The 24,837-nt window shown below is 45.0% G+C and overlaps 1 long non-coding RNA gene and 1 pseudogene across 2 annotated transcripts in view; one reads left to right on the top strand and one right to left on the bottom strand.

Annotated features, from left to right (window-relative positions):
- Positions 1-24,837, top strand: part of LOC134340746 (uncharacterized) — a 95,756-nt gene that overhangs the window by 57,187 nt on the left and 13,732 nt on the right. The window lies entirely within an intron of this gene.
- Positions 8,456-22,960, bottom strand: LOC134340699 (PR domain zinc finger protein 1-like; annotated as a pseudogene).

Below are 24,837 nucleotides of genomic sequence, written 5' to 3'. Positions count from 1 at the left end.
TCAAAGTGGTCTTTAAACACCAGGTTTTTGGGAAGATATTGTAATCTTCTGGGTATTGCCTTAGCATTCGATTTAAGTTCCTGGCCAGCAAATCCTTCCTACAGATTTCCATAGAAAATAGAAACTACAGCACAGAAACAGGCCTTTTGGCCCTTCTTGGCTGTGCCGAACCATTTTCTGCCTAGTCCCACTGACCTGCACACGGACCATATCCCTCCATACACCTCCCATCCATGTATCTCTCCAATTTATTCTTAAATGTTAAAAAAGAACCCGCATTTACCACCTCATCTGGCAGCTCATTCCATACTCCCACCACTCTCTGTGTGAAGAAGCCCCACCTAATGTTCCCTTTAAACTTTTCTCCCCTCACCCTTAACCCATGTCCTCTGGTTTTTTTCTCCCCTTGCCTCAGTGGAAAAAGCCTGCTTGCATTCACTCTATCTAAACGCATCATAATTTTATATACCTCTATCAAATCTCCCCTCATTCTTCTACGCTCCAGGGAATAAAGTCCTAACCTATTCAACTTTCTCTGTAACTGAGTTTCTCAAGTCCTGGCAACATCCTTGTAAACCTTCTCTGCACTCTTTCAACCTTATTTACATCCTTCCTGTAATTTGGTGACCAAAACTGAATACAATACTCCAGATTCGGCCTCACCAATGCCTTATACAACCTCATCATAACATTCCAGCTCTTATACTCAATACTTTGATTAATAAAGGCCAATGTACCAAAAGCTCTCTTTATGACCCTATCTACCTGTGACGCCACTTTTAAGGAATTTTGTATCTGTATTCCCAGATCCCTCTGTTCCACTGCACTCCTCAGTGCCTTACCATTAACCCTGTATGTTCTACCTTGGTTTGCCCTTCCAATGTGCAATACCTCACACTTATCTGTATTAAACTCCATCTGCCATTTTTCAGCCCATTTTTCCAGCTGGTCCAAGTCCTTCTGCAGGCTCTGAAAACCTTCCTCACTGTCTACTACACCTCCAATCTTTGTATCATCAGCAAATTTGCTGATCCAATTTACCATATTATCATCCAGATCATTGATATAGATGACAAATAACAATGGACCCAGCACTGATCCCTGTGGCACACCACTAGTCACAGGCCTCCACTCGCAGAAGCAATTCTCTACTACCAATCTTTGGCTTCTTCCATTGAGCCAATGTCAAATCCAATTTACCACCTCTCCATGTATACCTAGCGACTGAATTTTCCTAACTAACCTCCCATGCGGGACCTTGTCAAAGGCCTTACTGAAGTCCATGTAGACAATATCCACTGCCTTCCCTTCATCCACTTTCCTGGTAACCTCCTCGAAAAACTCCAATAGATTGGTCAAACATGACCTACCACGCACAAAGCCATGTTGACTCTCCCTAATAAGTCCCTGTCAATCCAAATGCTTGTAGATTCTGTCTCTTAGTACTCCCTCCAATAACTTACCTACCACCGACGTTAAACTTACCGGCCTATAATTTCCTGGATTACTTTTCGATCCTTTTTTAACAACGGAACAACATGAGCTACTCTCCAATCCTCTGGCACCTCACCTGTAGACAGCGACATTTTAAATATTTCTGCCAGGGCCCCTGCAATTTCAACACTAGTCTCCTTCAAGGTCCGAGGGAACACCCTGTCAGGTCCCAGGGATTTATCCACTTTAATTTTCCTCAAGACAGCAAGGACCTCCTCCTTTTCGATCTGTACAGTTTCCATGATCTCACTACTTGTTTCCCTTAATTCCATAGACTTCATGCCAGTTTCCTTAGTAAATACAGATGCAAAAAACCTATTTAAGATCTCCCCCATTTCCTTTGGTTCCGCACATAGCCGACCACTCTGATCTTCAAGAGGACCAATTTTATCCCTTACAATCCTTTTGCTCTTAATATACCTGTAAAAGCTCTTTGGATTATTTCGTTCACCCCAGAAAGTAATTCATTTTCTGTGTGAGGAAAAGAATTATCAATCCACGCAGATGGTATACCAGTATGACGTGGCATACGTTCAGTGACCATTTTACTAGGTGCTCCTGATCCTTAATATAAAATATCTCATCAGCCAACCATGTGACAGAAACTCAATGCATAAAAGCATGCAGACGTGGTCAAGAAGTTCAGTCATTGTTCAGACCAAACATCAGAATAGAGGGGGAAGAATTTGTGATCTAAGTGACTTTGACCATGGAATGATTGCCGGTGACAGACGGGGTGGTTTGAGTATATCAGAAATGCTGACCTCCTGCGATTTTCATGCACATACCAAGATACAGTGAAAAGCTTGTCTTGCCTACTGTTCACACAGATCAGTACACTGAGGTAGAACAGTGTAAAATAATCAAAGTACGGAATAAAGTGTAAAAGCTACCCAGAAAATGCAGCGCAGGTAAATGACAAAATGTAAGATCATAATGAGGTAGAGTACTGTGCAAAAGTCTTAGGAGCACATCTATATATCAAGGGTGCACAGTGATTTTATGTATTGCACTGTACTGCTGCCACAAAAAAAACTAATTCCATGACATGTGTGAGTGATGATAAACCTGATTCTGATACGGGTCTCCATTGTGGACTGAGTGGGAAGTGGGGCAGGGAGAGGGGAATGAATGGTGGGAAAAGGGAAAGGGAGAGGGAGGCACCAGAGAGACATTCTGTAATGATCAGTAAACCAATTTTTGGAATCAAGTGACCTTGCCTGGAGTCTCAGGGCTGGGTGTGTCTGCACCCCCCCCACCCTTGGCACTCCTTCTCTGCCACGTGTCCCACACTCCTCCTGGAGTGCTCCACCCTCGCCATTCCCAAAATCCTTTGTTCCTGCCAGAGTTACAAACTTGCTCTCCACTCCACGATGAGAAATACAGTACTGTGTGCAAAAGTCTTAGGCACATCATAACCATTATGTCTCCTGACCGTGATTGTTCTCAGCAAATGTTATCTACAGAAGTGGTTTACCATCACCTTCTTCTGGGTATTGTCTTTACCAGATGGATTCTCAATATTCCTGGATTTCAGTGCTTTAAAAGGGATACAGAGGGGGGAAAAGGGGAGGAGGTGTGGCATTACTGGTCAGGGATACTATTACAGCTACAGAAAGGGCGGGTAATGTAGCAGGATCCTCTTTTGAGTCTGTATGGCTGGAAGTCAGGAACACGAAGGGAGTAGTTACTCTGTTGGGAGTATTCTATAGGCCCCTTGGTATCAGCAGAAATACCGAGGAGCAGATTGGGAGGCAGATTTTGGAAAGGTGCAAAAATAACAGGGTTGTTATCATGGGTGACTTTAACTTCCCTAATATTGATTGGCACCTGATTAGTTCCAATGGTTTAGATGGGGCAGCGTTTGTTAAGTATGGCCAGGACGGATTCCTGTCACAGTATATTGACAGGCTGAGTAGAGGAATGCCATACTAGATCTAGTATTAGGTAACGAACTAGGTCAGGTCACAGATCTCTCAGTGGATGAGCACCTGGAGGACAGTGACCACCACTCCCTGGCCTTTGACATTATCATGGAGAAGGATAGAATCAGAGACGACAGGAAAAATTTTAATTGGGGAAGGGCAAATTATGAGGCTATAAGGCTAGAACTTGCGGGTGTGAATTGGGATGATGATTTTGCAGGGAAATGTATTATGGACATGTGGTCAATGTTTACGGATCTCTTGCCGGATATTAGGGATAAATTTGTCCCGGTGAGGAAGATAAAGAATGATCAGCTGAAGGAACCATGGATGACAAGTGAGGTGGAAAATCTAGTCAGGTGGAAGAAGGCAGCATACATGGTCTAGGAAGCAAGGATCAGATGGGTCTATTGAGGAATATAGGGTAGCAAGGAAGGAGCTTAAGAAGGGGCTGAGGAGAGCAAGAAGGAGGCATGAGAAGGCTTTGGCGAGTAGGGTAAAGGAAAAACTCAAGGCACTCTTTAATTACTGTGAAGAACAAAATGATGACAGGAATGAAGGCAGGACCGATTAGAGACAAAGGTGGGAAGACGTGCCTGGAGGTTGTGGAAGTGAGTGAGGTCATCAATTAATACTTCTCTTCGGTATTCACCAATGAGAGGGAACTTGATGAAGGTGAGGACAATATGAGTTGCCTCACAGGTAGATAGGGTAGTTAAGAAAGCTTATGGGGTGTTAGCTTTCATAAGTCGAGGGACAGAGTTTAAGAGTTGGGAGGTAATGATGCAGCCGAAGGGCCTGTACTGTAAGGTAAGGGGTGGGAAGTTCAAGGGGGATATTAGAGGAAGGTTTTTTACTCAGAGAGTGGTTGGTGCGTGGAATGCACTGCCTGAGTCAGTGGTGGAGGCAGATACACCAGTGAAATTTAAGAGACTGCTCGACAGGTATATGGAGGAATTTAAGGTGGAGGGTTATATGGGAGGTAAGGTTTAAGGGTCGGCACAACATTGTGGGCTGAAGGGCCTGTGTGCTGTATTATTCTATGTTCTATGGTTGACCCCCCCTGTCAATACTCTTCAGAGATTGTCTGCCTGACGTCAGTGGTCGTATCACCAGGACTTTTGATCTGCACCGGCTGCTCATACGACCATCCACCAGCTGCCCCCATGGCTTCACGTGACCCTGATCAGTGGGGGGGGGTCTAACCAGGTGCTACACCTTGCCCAAGGCTGACATGCAGGCTAGCGGAGGGACGGAGTGCCTTGTACCTACAGCATCAATATAATGAAATTTAAAAGCTGAGTGGGGTTTCACATGGGTGCAGGTTCTGGGGGTGGGGGTGGGGGCGGAATGGGAGCTTCTCATTGGCTCTTCCGTGGGCCAATTACCTGGTACCACTTTAATGCCATGGCTTCATCCCGTGACAGGAAATAGTCCGTCCAGAGCAATGTCCATTGCTCATCTTCGTCGACCTCTCTCAACCCAAAGAGTGCGGCTGCATGGCGAACTGCGAAAGAAACAATGCCAGTTCAGTCTGTGACTGTGGTCTGGAGACCAATAGATTGCCGCCGTCGCAGGAGGAAGGAGGAAGGTGGGGGACCGGAGAATGGAGAAACACCGGAGCAACAAATGCAGGAATGGGGAGGGTCGTCATAAACACGAGAGGCTCTGCAGAAGCTGGAAACCCAGAACAACACATGCAAACTGTCAGAGGAACACAGCAGGTCAGGCAGCATCTAAGGTATTGAATACACAGTCGATGGTTCAAGCCGAGAACCCTTTTCAGTCCTCATGTAGGGTGCAGGTGAATCCGAGAGATTCTTACTCTCCAGACACTATATTTCAGATTTCCTGCAAACTGCAGACTCACATTTCAAGGACATTTTACAACTCAATTTCCCTGCTTTTCTCTATTACACAACTTGCATTCTTTTGCACATGGCTTGTTTGGCAATCTTTGTTTACGTGGAGTTTTTATTGTAAATTCCATTGCAGAAAGCATGGCAGCACCTCTACTTCCTTGAGAACCTGTGGAGATTCAGTGTGACCTCTAAAACTTTGACAAACTTCTATAGGTGTGTGGTGGAGAGTATATTGACAGGCAGCACCACAGCCTGGGAGGGAAACACCAATGCCCTTGAATGGAAAATCCTACAAAAAGTAGTGGATGCTGCCCAGTCCATCACAGGTAAAGTCCTCCTGACCATTCGGCACATCTACATGAAACATTGTCACAGGAAATTAGCATCCATCATCTGACTCCCACCCTCATTGCTGCCAACAGGAAGGTGGTACAGGAGCCTCAGGGCTCACACCACCAGGTTCAGGAACAGTTATTACCCCACAATCATCAGGAAGGTGGTACAGGAGCCTCAGGACCAACACCACCAGGTTCAGGAACAGTTATTACCCCACAACCATCAGGAAGGTGGTACAGGAGCCTCAGGACCCACTTCAGCAGGTTCAGGAACAGTTATTACCCCTCAGCCATCAGGGAGGAGGTACAGGAGCCTCAGGACCCACACCACCAGGTTCAGGAACAGTTATTACCCCACAACCATCAGGAAGGTGGTACAGGCTCTTGAACCAAAGGGGTTAACTTCACTCAATTTCACTTGCTCCATCACTGAAATGTTCCCACAACTTGTGGACTCACTTTCAAGGACTCCTCATCTCATGTTCTCGATATTTATTGCTTATTTATTGTTTAATGTTTCTTTCTTTTCAGATCTGCACAGCTTGTTGCCTTTCGCACTGGGGCTGAACCCCAAGTCGTTGCGGTCTTTCATTGATTCTGTTCGGGTTTTTATTCCATAGATTTATTGAAAATGAATCTCAGGGTTGTAGATGGAAACACATACCTACTTTGATAATAAATTTTACTTTGACTTTGACTTCGTCGACACCATGATTGATTAACTAATCACCTACTTAATGTGAACATTTTGAATAGAGTCAGGCAGATTTGCAGAATCACATGATTACAATGGTAGCACGTCCCAACTAGCAGAACCTTTTCTGTTACAGCATTGACGCATGGCACCCTGAATATACAACTAAACAGAGGTTTAAGTGATGAAACAGATCTGTCCTGAACTGGGCCTTAAGAGGCAGGGATATATCTTTCACAAAGTGCCGATACCAATCTGATGCCTTCCCCCTATATAGTTTCAGCTGGGCAGAGTCAGAATGTCCCGCACACAATGGTCGGTTTCACCAATCACAAAGTATTAGTGAGCCCTAATGAAGGGTCTCGGCCTGAAACTTACTTTACCTTCTGCAATGAAGGTCCTCCGTCTCTGACGATGTTCAGGACTCCCTTCATCACGTCGGTGGCTTCTCTCCGTTTTCACTACTGTCAGCCATGCAAGCCCCGGGTGGAGACTCAGGAGTACCGTCAGCACTCAGACGTAGAAGGAATCTTCACTACTGTTTCCGTAACAACTCTGAGCTGAACCCCTGAATCCAGAGGACTGCTGGACCACTCTTAGTCTGACCTCTACCCTTTGACCTGTTTGGCGTGGGCGATCCTACCAAGAGCCAAAGCACAAAGCCCGACCCCAGCCAGCAAAGCTCTCTGGGTCATTGAGGCATGCAAGCCTTCAAACCACAACAAGGCTGTGGAGGTCAGCCCGTAATGTTGGCTCTTTATCCAGCTCTCTAATCTGCTGAGTTGCTCCATTTTGCTTGTGTTACTCTGGATTTCTAGCATTTGTCAGTTGGAAATTGAGCTGCTTCACCATTATTTGCTGTGTCGTATGACATCATCATTATGTGCCGCGTCATATGCCGTCACCATTATGTACCGCGTCGTGTGACGTGGGCGATCACAGTTTTTCCATGACCATGATTGTTCTTGGCAAGTATTTCTACAGAAGTGGTCTGTCACTGCCACCTGTGAGTCTGTTGGGGCCGACTACCTGGTGCTCCAGGTGTGGCCTCCTGTATATCGGTGAGCTCCAATGTGGACCGGGAGACTGCTTCACTGAGCATCTACACTCCGTCTGCCTGAAAAAATGGGATCTCCCGGTGGCCACCAATTTCAATTCTACTTCCCATTCCTATTCAGTCACTTCAGTCACGGCCTCCTCTACTGCCACGATGTGGCCACACTCAGGCTGGAGGAGCAACGCCTTATATTCCGTCCGGGTAGCCTACGACCTGATAGAATGAACATTGATTTCTTGAACTTCTGCGAATTCCCCACCCCCCACCACCACCCTTCCCCTTCACCGTTTCCCATCCCCATTTCTCTCTCTCACCTCATCTCCTTACCTGCCCATCACCTTCCTCAGGTGCTCCTCTCCCTTCTCTTTCTTCCATGGCCTTCTGTCCTCTCCTATCAGATTCCCCCCTCTCCAGCCTTTTATCTCTTTCACCAATCGACATCCCAGCTCTTTACTTCACCCCCACCCCTTCTATCACCTATCACCTGCCACCTTGTACTTCTTCTTCTCCTCCCCCTACCTTCTTACTCTGACTTCTCATCTCATTCCCAGTCCTGATCAATGCCCTCGGCCCGAAACATGGACTGTTTTAGTTGTTCCTCTCGTGGCGCATTGGGCGGTAACCTTGCCGTTTCTTTCACATCTGTCTGTTTTTTCCCAGGCCATGTCGCCAGCTTGACGCTCAACCCAGCACGGATGGAAGGCGTGCAAGGAGCCGGCCGGACTCGAACCGCCACTCAGCTCGAAGTCCGGTGCGGATGCCACCACACCACCGGCCGGCACAGACGCTGCCTGACGTGCTGAGTTCCTCTAGCATTTAGTGAATGCCGCAGAGATTACTATGGCCAGACTGTGTACTCATCACGCTGAAATGGCTCCCTTCCCTGGCACTGTGGCAATGTTTTCAGATGTTTACAGTAAAATCTGTCCTTTATTTATAGAATAACCTGGCCTCTTCTCCCTTCCTTTCCAGTCCTGATGAAGGGTCTCGGCCGGAAGTGGGAGTTCTCCCAGTGTGAGTCTGAAACAACTCTTTCCAGATTTAAGCCATGTTTGACAGTCGCACTGCCAAACCCTCAGTACCTGTAACTAATGTTCCTTCTCTGTTACTGGGGCAACCTTGTCCAATCTTTCTGCCCGTTCACTCATGTCGATTTCATCGCCGATCTTTGGGCGATCCTCATTGGTCCGTTTGGTGTCTGGTGCCATGGGACAGCAGCCGTTCTGGTGCCCCTTCAGGCTGCGTAGGTGTTTGTAGCTCTTGGAGCAGAGGTGACACCTGTGTGGCCTCTCTCCGGTGTTGTGTACGCACACACGTGCAGCTTGATGTGAATGAGTTGGGTGAACTTGGCTGAGCATTGCTTGCAGTGATATGGCCGCTCTCCGGTGTGCAGGCGAAGGTGGGTCTTCAAGTTACTGGTGCTAATGAAATGCTTGTGACACACCACCCGAGCAAAAGAAGGAAAGATAAGTCAAGCACTGGAAGAAAAGCAAAACTGTGCCACATTAAAATGAGTTTCATTCCTGTCCCACGGGGTATGTGGGTTAAAATGGAGACGAATGTCTATGTTACGCAATCCTACTCTACTTTTTCTCTAAATGTTGTATGTTATGGCCTGTATTTCATTCACATTCTTTCCTTTCCTCACAACCACCGCCACCCCCAAATCAGTTCTGCTTTGCAGAATGAGCCACGGGCTCTTCAGATGCCATCTATGATCTGAAGCCTCATTCAACTGAACCAGCCCTTTGGGGGTCTCCATAGTGAGAAGTGCCAACCAAGACAGTTCTGCACAGAAGAAGCATGTCATGTGAACAATCTAATAGTACACCAGAGAACTCTGGGTTTGATGCAGATTTGTCAGTAATTTGTAAAATATTCCAGGTGTGAAGGCCAGGTGAGCTCTCTGCCTGTGCACCCAGGTTCCAATTGATGGAACCCATGACATTGGCCTTCGCCTGTCAGAGCCTGTTTGTAAAATCTCAGGATCAGTTCATTGGAAAAATTCCAAGGTACTGTCTGCACTGGTGCCAGACTGGACTCAATAAATATGGCCAGTTAGGCTCCGACTAATTTTGTCTGGATCACTACAAGGCAGCCTATCAGAAGCAGAAGGACAAATATCCACTCTCCCTTCAGTTGGAGTGTCCCTGATGATGGATGCTGCTTTCCTACAACAGTGTTTCATGTTGATGTGCTCAATAGTTGGAAGGCCTTTACCCGTGATGGACTGGGCTGTATCTACTTCTTTTTGTGGGATTTTCTGTTCAAGGGATTGGTGTTTGCATACCGGAATGAGATGCAGCCAGTCAATCTACTCCCCACTGCATATCCATAGAGGTTTGTCAAAGTCACCTCACCTGTGGAAGCAGTGATGGTATTCAACTGTGGGGTATGTCAATATTGTCTGTGCTGCTTTTTACAATTAATGTCAGGAACCATGGCTGACTTTCTTTTAATCACCTCAGTTTATTTCCCAAGTTGCCTTGCATGCACTCTCTTACCTGACACTGGTGAGGCTTTTCCCCAGTATGTACAAGGTAATGTTTCTTGAGATGTGAACGTCTTACTGCAAGTGTGGCAGGAAAAAGGTCTCTCTCCAGTGTGGATCCTCAAATGAATCTGCAAGGAAAGGAATGGAGTTAGATCATAGTCTGCTGGAGGCTGGGTCCTATGTGCCATTAAAATTGCATTGGTAATCGGAACACTAGATACTAACTCTCTTTAACGGGAGTTGAGTCATTCATTTAAAATTTCCTTTATGTCTCACACACACGAGATAGGCTGAAGAGCTTCTTTCAGTTCTGTAGTGTGTTATGACTCCAGATAACACAAAAGTGTATGGCCACTTTCGCAGATTTCAGGTTTTTGAAAATTAACTTTTATTTATCTGCAAATTGTTTGAACAAGCATACAAACACCAAATTCTGACCAATAATGATGAAATCATTGATTTGGTGCAAGAAGCATGTTGGGTTAAATATAGAGCAACTTCACTCATAGTTTTATTGAAACACACCAAATAATTCAGCATCAAATTAAACTCAGTGTTTCAGATTACCCTGAGCTCCCATTCTTTGTCATGTTTTCTTATGTGGTTTGAGCAGGGTCACAGACCAATTGCCCATCATTCCTCTGTGTCTGTAACCATTGTCTCTTCTGATACATCAGTGAGCTGAACCCTTAACTTTGCTTCTCTCTCCTCTACTTGACCCTCAGATAATTTCCACAACTTTCTCCTCAGGTTACAGTTCTGTGTTTAATATTTCAGTAATGCTTGTGTGCTACTGTAAATATATTGTTTGATTAAGCATCCCTTGTTGTTTGAATAATTAATTCTGGGATATATGTAAAAGGGCGTGATTGGCATCATGCCACCACATCAAACATGAGATTCTCGCTTAAAGTAAAAGCAAACACACATGAGTTATCTCCCAGCTCCCTTGTTTGCCTTTCAATTCGTTTCAATGTTTTGAATTTACAAAACATAACAATATTTAGTATTTTATCGTTTATATTCTGAGTTACCAGCAACCTGGTCACAACAATTTATGGGAGGACATAAACAAATGCAAGGGCTTGCATTTCTACCCTTCGTACCTGTGCAGATAGAAGAAAGCCCTTAACTCAGAGTGGAGTCATAGGGACACTGTCATGATGGCGTTTTCTCACAGGCTTTCTTATTTTTACGAGGCCGAGTTGCTTGCTTGACGTTAAACCCAGCACGGATGGAAAGTCTGCAAGGGAGCCGGCTGGAGTTAACTTGGGAGCCTTCGCTCCGAAGTCCGGCGCTGATGCCACTACGCCAACAGCCGACAACCTTTTGTGCCTGTACATCATTCAATAACTTCATGGCAATCTTTTACCTCCGAACGGAGTTGGTCTTCCAGCCTTCCGAGCCGCACCACCCAGCATTCCCCCAATTCAATCCTAGCCTGAGCATGGGACAATTTACAATGACCAATTAGCTGACTAACCAGTGTGTCTTTGGACTGTGGGAGGAAACTGGAGCCCCCAGAGGAAATCCATGCTGTTACGTACAAACTCCTTACAGACAGTGGCAGGAATTGAATCTGGGTCGCTGTCGCCTTTGAATACCGAAAGGTGTTAACCCCTTTCCCCCTCATTCTCCAACTCACCCACCCTCTGCCCTATCAGTAGTGCCAATCCCTCTGCCAACCTTCTTTAGTTACTTCTTCGATAACTATTTGGAACTAATACACAGTTTTATAGTACAGTGAAAGTATTTATAGTGTTCTAATCTGTTCTGTATTTCATTTGCATACAAACTTTGCTATTCAGTTAAAAGGTAGTTTCTGTTTTTAACCATTCCATGAAACTCTGGCGAATTAGGGCAGCCATTTAATTGGGCCAAAATTATGTTGGACACCACTGTGTTTTTATTACTTTTTATAAGATGAACTAATCCAAGACTCAAGTTGTGTTTTAATGATTTGTACTTCTCAACAAACTCATGCATTTTTTGAAGTTTGTGGTGGGTCGTCCCTACTTACAGACATAAAAGTTGACAGTAGTTAAACTAATGGTTTATCACCTTTCTCATTTCTCATTGGCTGAACATTCACACACACTGCCCACGTGATGTAATTGTGCAGCACTGATTGGTTTATTCTTTTCTCAGGGATTTCTGTGATATGGATGACACATGGTGATGGATTTTTCAGAGTGACATCTTTGCTTCTTTCCTTTTCTTTTATCTTCAGCTTCTGATTGTTTTTCATTCACCTTAGCTTCATTTCTCAGCTCTTTATTTAGTTTCCATAGTATTTGTATGTTTGTCTGTACTTTAAAATAAACAATAAGAATTTCAGACTGCCCACCATTCTCAACTCCTGGAAGAATCTTCAGGAGAATAAAATTAACAAATCTAACGATGTACTGGTCCTGATGTGGCCCAACTAACCGGAATCCTCTGTAGTATTATTATTATAATAATTATTATTCATTTTTTTCTTTCTTTTTGCATTTGCATAGTTTGGTGTCTTTTTCACTAGTTATTTATCTGTCCTGTCGGACGCAGTCTTTCTTTGCTTGTATTTGCTGTGAATGCCTGCAAGAAAATGAATCCCCACGTTGAATATCGTGACATATATCAGAATCAGAATCAGGTTTATTATCACCGGCATGTGACGTGAAATTTGTTAACTTAGCAGCGGCAGTTCAATGCAATACATAATCTAGCAGAGAGAGAAAAAAAATGACAAATAAAATAAAAAATAATAAACAAGTAAATCAATTACGTATATTGAATAGATTTTAAAATATGTGCAAAAACAGAAATACTGTATATTAAAAAAGGTGAGGTAGTATCCAAAGCTTCAGTGTCCATTTAGGAATCGGATGGCAGAGGGGAAGAAGCTGTTCCTGAATCGCTCAGTGTGTACCTTCAGGCTTCTGTATCTCCTACCTGATGGTAACAGTGAGAAAAGGGCATGCCCTGGGTGCTGGAGGTCCTTAATAATGGACGCTGCCTTTCTGAGACACCGCTCCCTAAAGATGTCCTGGGTACTTTGTAGGCTAGTGCCCAAGATGGAGCTGAATAGATTCACAACCTTCTGCAGCTTCTTTCAGTCCTGTGCAGTAGCCCCTCCATACCAGACAGTGATGCAGCCTGTCAGAATGCTCTCCACGGTACAACTATAGAAGTTTTTGAGTGTATTTGTTGACATGCCAAATCTCTTCAAACTCCTCTACACTGATATGTTGGGACCAGGTTAGATCCTCAGAGATCTCGACACTGAGGAAATTGAAGCTGCTCACTCTCTCCACTTCTGATCCCTTTTTAAGGATTGGTATTTGCTCCTTCATCTTACCATTCCTGAAGTCCATAATCTGCTCTTTTGTCTTACTGACGTTGAGTGCCAGGTTGATGCTGCAGCACCATTCTACTAGTTGGCATATCTCACTCCTGTACTCCCTGTCATCTCCGCCTGAGGTTCCACCAACAATGGTTGTGTCGTCAGCAAATTTATAGATGGTATTTGAGCTGTGCCCAGCAAACACAGTCATGTGTATACAGAGAGTAGAGCCATGAGCTAAGTACACACCCCTGAGGTGCGCCAGTGTTGACCGTCAGTGAGGAGGAGATATTATCCCCAAAACACACAGACTGTGGTCTTCCAGTTAGGAAACTGAGGATCCAGTCGCAGAGGGGGGTACAGAGGCCCAGGTTCTGCACTTCTCATTGAGGATTGTTGGAATGATGGTATTAAATGCTGAGCTACAGTCGATGAACAGCATCCTGACATATAGTAGGTGTTTGTGTTTTCTCAGTGGTCTAAAGCCCTGTGGGGAACCATTGAGATTGCGTTTGCCGTTGACCAGTTGTGGAGATGGGCAAATTGCAATGGGTCCAGGTCCTTGCTGAGACAAGAGTTCAGTCTAGTCATAACCAACCTCTCAAAGCATTTCATCACTGTCGATGTGAGTGCTCTGGGTGATAGTCATTAAGGCAGTCCACATTATTCTTCTTAGGCACTGGTATAATTGTTGCTTTTTTGAAGCTAGTTGGAACTTCTGCCCGTAGCAGTGAGAGGTTGAAAATGTCCTTGAATTCTCCCGCTGGTTGGTTGGCACAGGTTTTCAAGCCTTACCTGGTACTCCATTGGGATCTTCTGCCTTGCGAGGATTCACTCTCTTTAAAGACAGTCTAACATTGGCCTCTGAGACGGAGATCACAGGGTCATCAGGTGCAGCAGGGATCTTCACAGCTGTAGTTGTGTTCTCCCTTTCAAAGCATGCATAGAAGGCATTGAGTTCATCTGGTAGTGAAGCATCACTGCCATTCATACTATTGGGTTTTGTTTTGTAGGAAGTAATGTCTTGCAGACCCTGCCAGAGTTGCCGTCCATTTGATATCACCTCCAACCTTGTTCAAAATTGTCTCTTCGCCCTTGAAATAGCCCTCTGCAAATCATAACTGGTTTTCTGGTACCGGCCTGTGTTGCCAGACTTGAGTGCCACAGATCTCGCCTTCAGCAGATGACGTACCTCCTGGTTCATCCACGGCTTTTGGTTTGGGAATGTACAGTAAGTCTTTGTAGGCACACACTCATCCACACAGGTTTTAATGAAGTCAGTAACAACTGCAGCATACTCATCCAGATTGAAAGATAAATCCCTGAATACAGTCCAGTCCACTGATTCAAAGCAGTCCTGTAGGCACTCCTGTGCTTCCCTTGTCCATACCTTCTTGGTCCTCACTACTGATGCTGCAGTCTTCAGTCTCTGCCTATACTCAGGGAGTAGAAGTACAGTTCGGTGATCAGACTTCCCGAAGTGAGGGTGTGGAATAGTACGGTAGGCATTCTTGATGGTGGCGTAGCGATGGTCCAGTGTGTTGTTTCCTCTGGTACTGCAAGTCATCTGTTGATGGGAATTGCTCAGTGATTTTTTTCAGACTGGCCTTATTAAAATCCCCCAAAATGATGGCAAAGGCATTAGGGTGAGCTGTTTCGTGCATGTTGATCCCATTGCTCAGATCATAGTTATATCGTACATAGTTTGATAATAAATTCATTTGAACTTTGACCTTAACCTCTGACTCTTTGTGCTTCTCTGTAGAACTAACCAAAAAGTTACCCTGTTACCCCTCATTCATCTTCATCCACGACAGCATACTTTCCTCTGAAGGTAAATAGCCGTGCGCTCTCTCACCCCAGCACCGAGAATCGGCCTTGGTCTTGTTCTACCGAACTCAGCCCCTCCACATGTGGACCATCAGTCCCTTGAACTTGTTCAGTCATTCACTGTCTAATTTGTATTTTATTTTGACTGTGTTTATAGATACAGCACAGAGTAGGCCCATTGGCCCTTCAAGCTGGGCCACCCAGTAACCTGTGATTTGACCCTAGCCTAATCACTGGACAATTTGCAATGACCAATTAACCTCTTAACCGGCATGTCTTTGGACTCTGGGAGGAAACTGGAGCACCTGGATAAAAACTACACATTCCGTGGGGATGACGTACAAACTCCTTACAGGATGCTGGGATTGAACTCTGAACACCGAAGCCCCAAGCTGGAATATTGTATCTCCACCTGTTCAGTTAATTTCACAACTTTGCAACACTTACACTTATGGTTGGGTTGATGTGGCAGGACGACCTGTCATACCATGGTGCCACTTTCTTTTGTCTTTTTCTCTTCTGATGTGACCACTCTTAACAACCTTAAAAAGCAAAGGCCGTTGTGAAAATGATGTTGTCTTCATAAATATGTAGTGTGTTTATTGCAGTCTCACTTCTGATTCAGAAACTTGTGGGTGCAAAGCCTGCTTTGAAGAACTGAACATCAGACGTAGGCTGCCCCTCTCAGTGGGTGTAGCTCTGCTTGTGATGGGATATGATGTTAAAATGAGCTTGTGGCTGCTTCCTGAGATGAGGAACGCAGGGCCATCAGCATCGTCAGTGATCTCTCGCATCTGTCCAACAATCTCTTTGACCTCCTACCATCAGGCCGGAGGTACTGTAACATTAGATCAAGAACAGTCAGGATGGGAGCAGCTTCTTCCTCCAGGCCATAAGACTACTGAACTCCCAGACACCACCCAGGTCTCATCACATATGAAGAGCCAGTGATGTTATACTGTCTACTTTTTAACTTGTATTGTATATGCACCTTATTATTTGTTAATTTATTTGTGATAATATGTATTATGTGTCTGAGTTCTATGTACTGTATCGTGCACCTTGGTTCAGAGGAACGTTGTCTCATTTGGCCGTAAACATGTGAGTGATTGAATGGTTATAAACCTGAACTTGAACTTGAATGGTCATTGGGACGACTTCAGAGAAAACCAAAGGACTTATTCTTGTTGCCCTGGGTAACAATTATCCATTAACAATCATTCCTTAAGCACATCAGCAGGACTTAACACATTGCAATCTGTTAGCTGACCATATGTAAATTGATGAATGTTCTATACGATCATAAATGCATCTCAAAAATATTTTCTTTGTTGTAAAGAGTTCGTAGATGTTCTGATAGGTACGTGACAAAATACATGTAGCCTGGGGAAAAGTACACATGCAGGACAACAAATACTTTTTCGGGTTTTAATTCCTTTATCTGTTTTAGATGTTTAATTGCCAGAAGAGGGTCACAAAACAAAACGACCGAATCTACAACCAGTCCTTGCCGTTACAATCTCAGCTTAACCTTCGATCCACCCCCTCGTGTATGGACAAAATTGTGTATGCAGTATAAAAATACCAGAACTAATATGGTAGTGGCAATCCTGAAGGAACACAATACAAACAACATTAGAATCCCACCCACCCTGCATCTTATACAAAGCAACGAAAAATGTAAACGAATGCAGCTCATCTAAGACGTCAACTACTTTTTAGTACACACGTGCTGAACTTCCGAACAGAGACTAAACATTCATGTTACACGGTTACATGGACGATCAGTCAGGATACAATAAAGTTAGACAAAAGGTACACTTTGGCATAACTTTTACAAGGTATTGCCTGGTAGTTAAATTACAGGAAGACTGACCTACTTGGATGGTGAGGAACTTTGCATAAGCCACGCTACCCAGCGTCGATTTCTTCACTTGTGGAAATCTAAAGCATACACATGTAAAACATGTCAAATTACCGATATTCTCGATTCGCCAACAAGCATAACAGAATTCACATGGATATTGTCAATTAATACTCACTGTTCCTCACCGCGTCCAGTCTTGGGGAGGAACTCAATTCCAATGTCCCACCAGCGCCTTCTGCAGAAACAAAATGGTCTCCCCACTATCCCATGCATGTGTAATGACATCACCGTCTCCCTTAAAGGCACAGACAACTGTTCAAGCGTTACCCAAATGGATGCCCAAGTACACTTTTAATGAGACTGAATAAGATCCGACGGTCACCCGGTTACACATAATATCCTGTAGTGTAGCTAGAATGATAGGGAGTGATTTCCTTACAGCCCACAAATCTGTATACTGCCATGCCCAGCATGTATCTGACGATTTCTTCAACTCCACGGGCTGTGCAGTTGTTTTCAGTTCTCTCAGTTTCCTCATGAAAAGATCATGGGCAACTGAGTTTGAAAAGAAGTTGTAAAGCAGCTGCACAGTTTCAAGAAACTCACTCGCTTGTTGTACAATGCCTTGGCATGCAGTATAGTGTAGAGACTCAACCACTGCTCTCATATACTCACGATTCACATTGAAACCTATCAGATGTTAAAAGGCCTCACTAGGATGGACGTAGAGAGGATGTTTCCTGTGGTGGGAGAGTCTAAGACCTGAGGATGCTGTCTCGGAATCCTTTTAGACTGGAGATGAGGAGAAATTTCTTTAGGCAGAGAGTGGTGAAGCTGTGGAATTCATTGCCACCAGTGGCTCAGAGGTCGTCATTGGGTATATTTAAAGTAGCGGTGGATGGATTCTTGATTAGTCAGGTCGTGGAGGATATGGGGAGAAGGCAGGAGATTGGAACTGCGAGGAAAATGGATCAGTCATGATGAAATGGCACAGCAGACTCGATGGGCCAAATGTCAGAATTCTGCTCATATATCTTATTGTCTTATTTTCAGAAAGGTACTGGAAAAGGGCCAGTAGCACTGAGGACCCCACCCAACCTGTTCATGAACTGTTTGTCCCAGTCCCATCTGGGAGGAGGCTATGTAGCGTTCACACCAAGATCACTCGACTCAAAAGCAGTTACCTCCCACATTCTAAAGACTACGGGTTCGTAGGTTAACTGATGACATGGTAATAATTGGACATGATGGACTCATTGGCTCAGAAGGCCTATTACCATGCTGTAGTTCCAAAATACGTTTTGGCACATGGCCAAGTGGTTAAGGCATTGGTCCAGTGAACTGAAGGTCGGTAGTTCGAGCCTCAGCTGTGGCAGCGTGTTGTGTCCTTGAGCAAGGACTTATTTTCCTGCTTCCTTGCTACTTATCTCATGACCATGCACACTGCACTCTGTGTGATATTATTAGTAACCTAGCCGCTGTCTGCATTCCGATTCTCACTTTGCCTCAAGTTTCCTCTCAAGAGTTTAGGAAGACTGCAGTAGCATTCCTAAGGCAATTTTTGACACACACAGAGCAAATTAGAGGTCAAGTGACCAATCCCTTTACTTTTGGACTGTGGTCACCATTAGAACGACCGGAAAAGAAATTGTTCTTCAGGAGAGAGAATCTTTTATCTTCACACCTGCATGGAACCACAGACCCACCAACGTAGTGGACATTTAATGGCTACCCAATTCAAGGGCAGTTCGAAATGTTTAATAAATGGTAATATTTGTCATCATCCGGATCGGGGTCCCTTTAAATTTACTTTGCTTATGTTACGATCCGGACCGTTGACTCCCTGTTTCCCTTTGGTTCCCTGTTTTCCCGTGTCCCTCGGCTTTGGTGATTGGAGGCAATTTACTCTCGACTGAACCGGTAGTTTATAGTCTCCAACTTTCAGCCGTTTGGCACGAGAGCGTTTGCAAAGTCACCAAAGGTACGACGTGCCAATGTCATCTGGCTGGAGCAAGCCTAGTGTCCGCCCGAAGTCAGTGCCGGTAATTCGCCTCTCCTCACCGGAGCAACCCTGTCAAGTTACCTCGCCAAAGCGAGCCTGCAAAGTTTCGTCACCAAGGTGGGTCCGTCAGTTAACCCGCCGGAGGGAATCAAGAACTGCTGTCTACTATTCCCGGGCCGAGTCGCGAGCTCACCACTACCCGGAGGCTCCAAGTCAAGTCCCAGCCCTGGCGGCATCCAAGTTCCGAGTCAAGTCCTGTCCCTGGCGACATCCATGTACTGAGTCAAGTCCTGGCCCTGGCGGTCTGTGATTCCTGTCCTAATCCCCACCCCCCATCTGAATCCCTTCTCTGCCCCTCTCGCCTCTAGCCCTCTTCTGCAGCCCTCGCCTGCACTTCAGTCTAGTTCTATCGCCGGAGCTAGATAGGTACTGTCTGGTGTTCTTTTCTGTTGGTCTTGTCTTGTCCTCGCCTCCGTGGGGTAAGTCTGGCCATCTTGCCATTGCCCCGCTGGGGGTCATGTCTTGTCTTGTCTTGTCCTCACCTCCATGGGGTAAGTCAGGCCGTCTTGCGGTTGCCCCGCAGGGGTCATGAGTCCCGGCTATGTCCTGTACCCAAGGAGGGGTCCCGACTCTGTGTTCTGTGTATGTGTCCATGGTTCCATGTACCTGCTCCCCGAGACCGAGGCTCTGTGTTCCCATGTTCCTCCTCTCCCTAGCCCATGTCATGTCCTTGCCTGGTTTTGGGGTCCGAGCCCGAGGCAAGACCCAGGTACTGGGTCCTTGCCCAGTCCCTGGCTCGGAGTCCATACCGTAGCCTCTTCATGTCTCCTCTAGTACTGGGAGCTGATTCCGAGTCCTAGCCCAGACCCTTGGTCCCAGCCTAGTCGTAGTCCTGAGTCCTTGTCCAGTTCGCTACTCCTGCTTCTGCTTTGCTCTCCTGGTATCATACAATAAACTCATTTTACTTTACCTCACAAGATGTGTCTTGCATTTGGGTCCACCCTTGCTCCCAATGCCCCACCATTGTGACAATATTGAAGAGTCTCAGCCCAGAAATTCACTGTTTATTCATTTATATTGATGCTCAGTTCCTCCAGCATTTTGTGTGCATTGCTCTGGACTTCCAGCATCTGCAGAATCTTTTTTTGCTTATGAAATGACAATTTTGCTGTTGATGTCCACCTCCTGTGGATGAATGAAATAATAGCAAGCAATATGTGTACAGCAAAATGTTACAGAGAGCAACTGAGGCTAATTACAAGTTACGTGAAGCCATGTGAGATGGATGGTCATATGAGCAGCTGGTGCATATCACAAGTCCTGGTTATGTGACCACTGACACCAGGCAGACAATCTCTGAAGAGTATTGATAACGGCTGGGGTCACCCGTCTTGTAAAGACACGGCTGAGAAAAAAAGGAATGGCAAAGTATTTCTGCAGAAAACTTTGCCAAGAACAGTCATTGTCATGGACCATGATCACTCATGTCACATGACACAGTACACGATGATGATGATGATGATGACTAACAGAGAAACATTTGAAAAATGCTGTTCTGTATGCCAGGATGCAAAATGCTGAAACATGGTCAAAGCAAATTGCTTTTTATGATAAATAATTTGAAAGTGAAATATTCCTTTTTGATAAAGTAACACAAATCTAATTGTATTCCTGGAGCCCTCACAAACATAAAGTGTAGATAATCTATTTTTGCAAATATAAAGTGACCGTAAGTGTTGGCCAAATTTCTGTGAATAGCTCCCTTCAATAGCTCACACCTACTCATGCCAGTACTTTTTGCATCTACTTGAAACTGCAGTCATGACCCTCATTCACACCAGAACACTTCCAGCATTGTAGCTCGATACCAGTGTTCTTTTGGATTGTCGTTCTAGCGTTCTGCTCTTGAGACAACAGTGCAAGTAAGTAAGATGCAAGCTCACATTTTCAGCAAACAGGAGCTCAGGAATATTAAGTGGTGACCTTGAACCAAGGACACAAGCCTCGAAGACCCAAGACCCCAGCCTGCAGCCAAGCTCAAGACCCAAGACCCCAGCCTGCAGCCAAGCTCAAGACTCAAGACCCCAGCCATGTCCTGTCCTGAAGCCATGTCATGTCCTTACCTGGTTCTGGGGTCCGAGCCTGAGGCAAGACCCAGGTTCTGGGTCCTTGTCCAGTCTCGGGCTCGGAGTCGAAGCCTTGTTTCCTAGTCCATGGTTTCTAGTCCTGGTCCCGCTTTCCCTCGTCCAAGTCTGCGTTCTTGTCCCTGCTCCTTGCCTCTATCCTGTCACATCCCTACTCTAGTCAAGTCCTGTTCCTTGTACTTCAGTGTCTGTGTCTTGCATTTGGGTCCGCTCCCTTTATGACACTCGTTGGTTTGCTATGTTCAAAGTCCATTGCATGGCGTTTTCCGAGCTCTGTGCCCAAAGATCTCGGGTCTCTGGGCACACAGCCAGAGATCTCCTGTCTCCAAAGACACATTGATCTCCTCCAATCCCTCCGTCTCCAGAGCTACGAGATCCTGGTCCTCCAAAGGCAAGCAGAGCTCTTAGGCCGAGCCCTTGGCATGCTGAACAACGACCAGTTGTGAACCCCTGAGATGGGTCCCATTCCTGCAAAGAACCATAGTCAGCATGTAACTCCAGGTCAGGGTCTTCAAAGGAAGCCTGAAAGGGTAAAATAGAGACATTAAAGATAGAAATAGAGCTGTTTCCGAAGATGCAAGCGAAGCAGTCGCCGTTAGGCGCCATTAACCTTCCTAAGCTCTGCCTTCTCACAGGTTAGGTGAAGTTAGCCCCTTTGCTTCAAGAGCCTGATGGTTGAGGGGTAACAACTGTTCCTGAACCTAGTGATGTGAATACTGAGGCTCCAATACCTTCTTTCTGATGGCAGCAGTGAGAAGAGAGCATGTCCTGTGTGGTGGAGTCCCCTGCTGATGGATGCAGCTTTGCTGTGACAGCGTTTCTTGTAGATGTGCTCAATGGTGGGGAAGGTTTATTCTGTGATGGACTGGGCCGTATCCACTACTTTTGCAGGATTTGGTCTTTCCATACCAGGCAGTCAATACACTCTCCACCACACACCTATAGAAGTTTGTCAAAGTTTCAGATGAAACGCTGAGTCATATTACAATAAGATAAATGTGTGTGGATTTGGGACACAAAGAACCCTGGTGAAATTCTGGTGCTGTATAAAATACTCAATTCCTTCTGTTGTGGAACTTGGGGCTGTGATAAATAATCAAACACCTCCTGCTGAATGCTTAACTTTCATTAGCTGTCAGATTTGTGGCTGTCAGAAAAAAACTTAATAAATCAATGTTAACAGAGATGGCGACGAATGACAGTGGTTCAAATTTGCTCCATCTGGCCAAGCTTTTTCCACTAAGGTTATGTGAGACTAGAACTAAAGAACATGGGTTAAGGGTGGCAGGTGAAGTGTTTAAAGGAGAACATGAAGGGAACCTTCTTCACTCAGTGGGAAGTGAGAGTGGAACAAGCTGCCAGCAGAAGTGCCAGATGTGAGTTCAATTTCAACATTTAAGAGAAATTTGGATAGGTACATGATGGGAGGGATGGGGAGGGCTATGCTCCAGCTCCACGTTGACGGGACGAGGCAGAATCGTAGTTGGGCACATGGGCCAAAGGGCTTGTTTTGGTGTTGTAGTCTGTTATGATTCTATGCCTCACTTACGACACACATCCTCAAAGAACTTCCTAAGTTCACTTTCGTGCCCCATGTTGGTTTTGATTGATCACTATATTGCTCTTTAAGTTGGAATAAAAGTGTTGGGCCAGAAAGCACAGTTCCATAATTTCAAGTGTCTTGGTATTCCATCCCTTATTATCGATTCCATCATTTTCCCAACTGCTGGCATCGTTGCTACAAGAAATTCCAGCCATTCCTTCCAATCAACTTTGGCCAACTCGTCACTTATGCCTCTGTAATTCCCATTACTCCTATGTAACACTGATACATCTGGCTTTAGCTTCTCCTTCTCAAACTTCAGGGTGAGTTCTATCAGATTATGATCACTGTTTCCTAGGTGTCCCATTACCTTGATCTCCTTAATCATATCCGGTTCATAACATAACACCCAATCCAGAATTGCTGATCCCCTAGTGGGCTCAACCACAAGCAACTCCAAAAATCCATTTGGAAAGGCAATCCACATATTCTCCTTCTTGGTATCCAGTAAGAACTTGATATTCCCTATCCACCTGCAGGACTAACATATCATTGCCTTTTTGACATGCTTTTTTCTATGTATCTGCCGGTGTAATTTGTAGACCACATCCTGGCTACTGTTCGGAGTCCTGTATATACCTCCCATCAGGGTCTTTTTATCCTTGCTGTTTCATAACTCTACCCACAAAGATTCTACATGTTCCGATCCTATGTCACTTTTATCTGAAGATTTGATTTCATTTGTTACCAGCAGAGCCACTTCTCCTCCTCTGCTTACCAGCCTGTCCTTTTAAAAGATTGTGTATCCTGGGATATTAAGCTCCCAACTACATTCATCTTTCAGCCATGCCTCCGTGGTACCCACAGCATCACACCTGCCAGACTCTAACTGAACTACAAGATCACCTACCTTATTTCCTATACTGCATGCATTCAAACATAACATCTTCAGTCCTGTATTTGTAATTTTGTCTTCCCGTTACAATGCAACCCATCCCACTGACTGTAATTTTACCCTGTCATCTGCTTGTCTTTCCTGACAGTCTCCTATACACTGTCCTCAGCCCTATCACTCCAGTTCCCATCCCCCAGTGAAATTAGTTTAAATCCTCCCCAATGATTCGAGCAAACCTGCCCACAAGGATATTGGTATCCCTCATGGTCAGGTGTAGCCCATCCCTGTTGTACAGGTGATACCTTCCCATAAGAGATCCCAATGATCATTTATCTGAAACCTTATCCCCTGCACTAGTTCCTCAGCCACACATTCACCTGCCAAATGAGCCCAGTCTTGCCCTCACTGGCACATGGCACAGGCAGCAACCCAGAGATTATTACCCTGGAAGTATTCTAAAGGGAGCCTGAGAAAACTGCGGCTGACAAGGGAATTCAAAGCCAGCATAAAAGCAAAAGAGAGGGGATATAATATTGCAGAAATTAGTGGGAAAGTAGAGGATTTGGAAGCTTTTGAAAATGAACAGAAGAGAACTATAAAAGCCACTAAGAAAGAAAAGATGAAATGTGAAGGGAAGCTAGTGGATAATACAAAAGAGGATATAAAAAGTTTTTGCAGATATAGAAGGAGTAAAAGAGAGACAAGAGTAGATATCAGACTGCTGGAAAGTGAAGCTGGAGAGGTAGTAATGGGGATCAAAGAAATGGTAGATGAACCTAATAAGTATTTTGCATCAATCTTCACTCTGGAAGACACTAGCAGAATGCAAGAATTGTGAGAGTGCCAGAGGACAGAGGTGAGTGTTGTTGCTATTACAAAGGAGAAGGTGCTTGTGAAGTTGAAAAGCCTGAGGTAGGTAAGCCTCCTGGAGCAGATGGACCACATCCCAGATTTCTGAAAGAGGTCGCTAAAGAGATTGCGGAACCATCAGTGATGATCATGCAAGATGCACGAGACTCTGAAATGGTTGATGAGGACTGGAAAATCGTAAATGTCACTCCATTCATTAAAAAGGGAGAGGCAGAAGAAAGAAAATTATCGGCCAGTTACCCTGAAAACAGTGGTTGCCAAAATGTTAGTCTTTTATTAAGGATGAGGTTTCGGTGCACTTAGAGTCGCATAATAGAATAGGCGAACCTCAGCGTGGTTTTCTAAAGGGGAAATCTTGCCTGACAAATCTGCTGGAATTCTCCGAGGAAATAACAGACAAGTTAGACAAAAGAGAGTCAGTGGATCATGTTTATTTGCATTTGGATTTTCAGAAGGACTTTGATAAGATAACACAAATGATGCAGCTTATCAAAATAAGA

Source organism: Mobula hypostoma, chromosome X2 (genome assembly GCF_963921235.1).
Source record: "Mobula hypostoma chromosome X2, sMobHyp1.1, whole genome shotgun sequence".
NCBI classification, from domain to species: Eukaryota; Metazoa; Chordata; class Chondrichthyes; order Myliobatiformes; family Myliobatidae; genus Mobula; species Mobula hypostoma.
The sequence above is the reverse complement of the archived record's forward strand: the minus strand, read 5'-3'. Positions and strand labels throughout refer to the sequence as shown.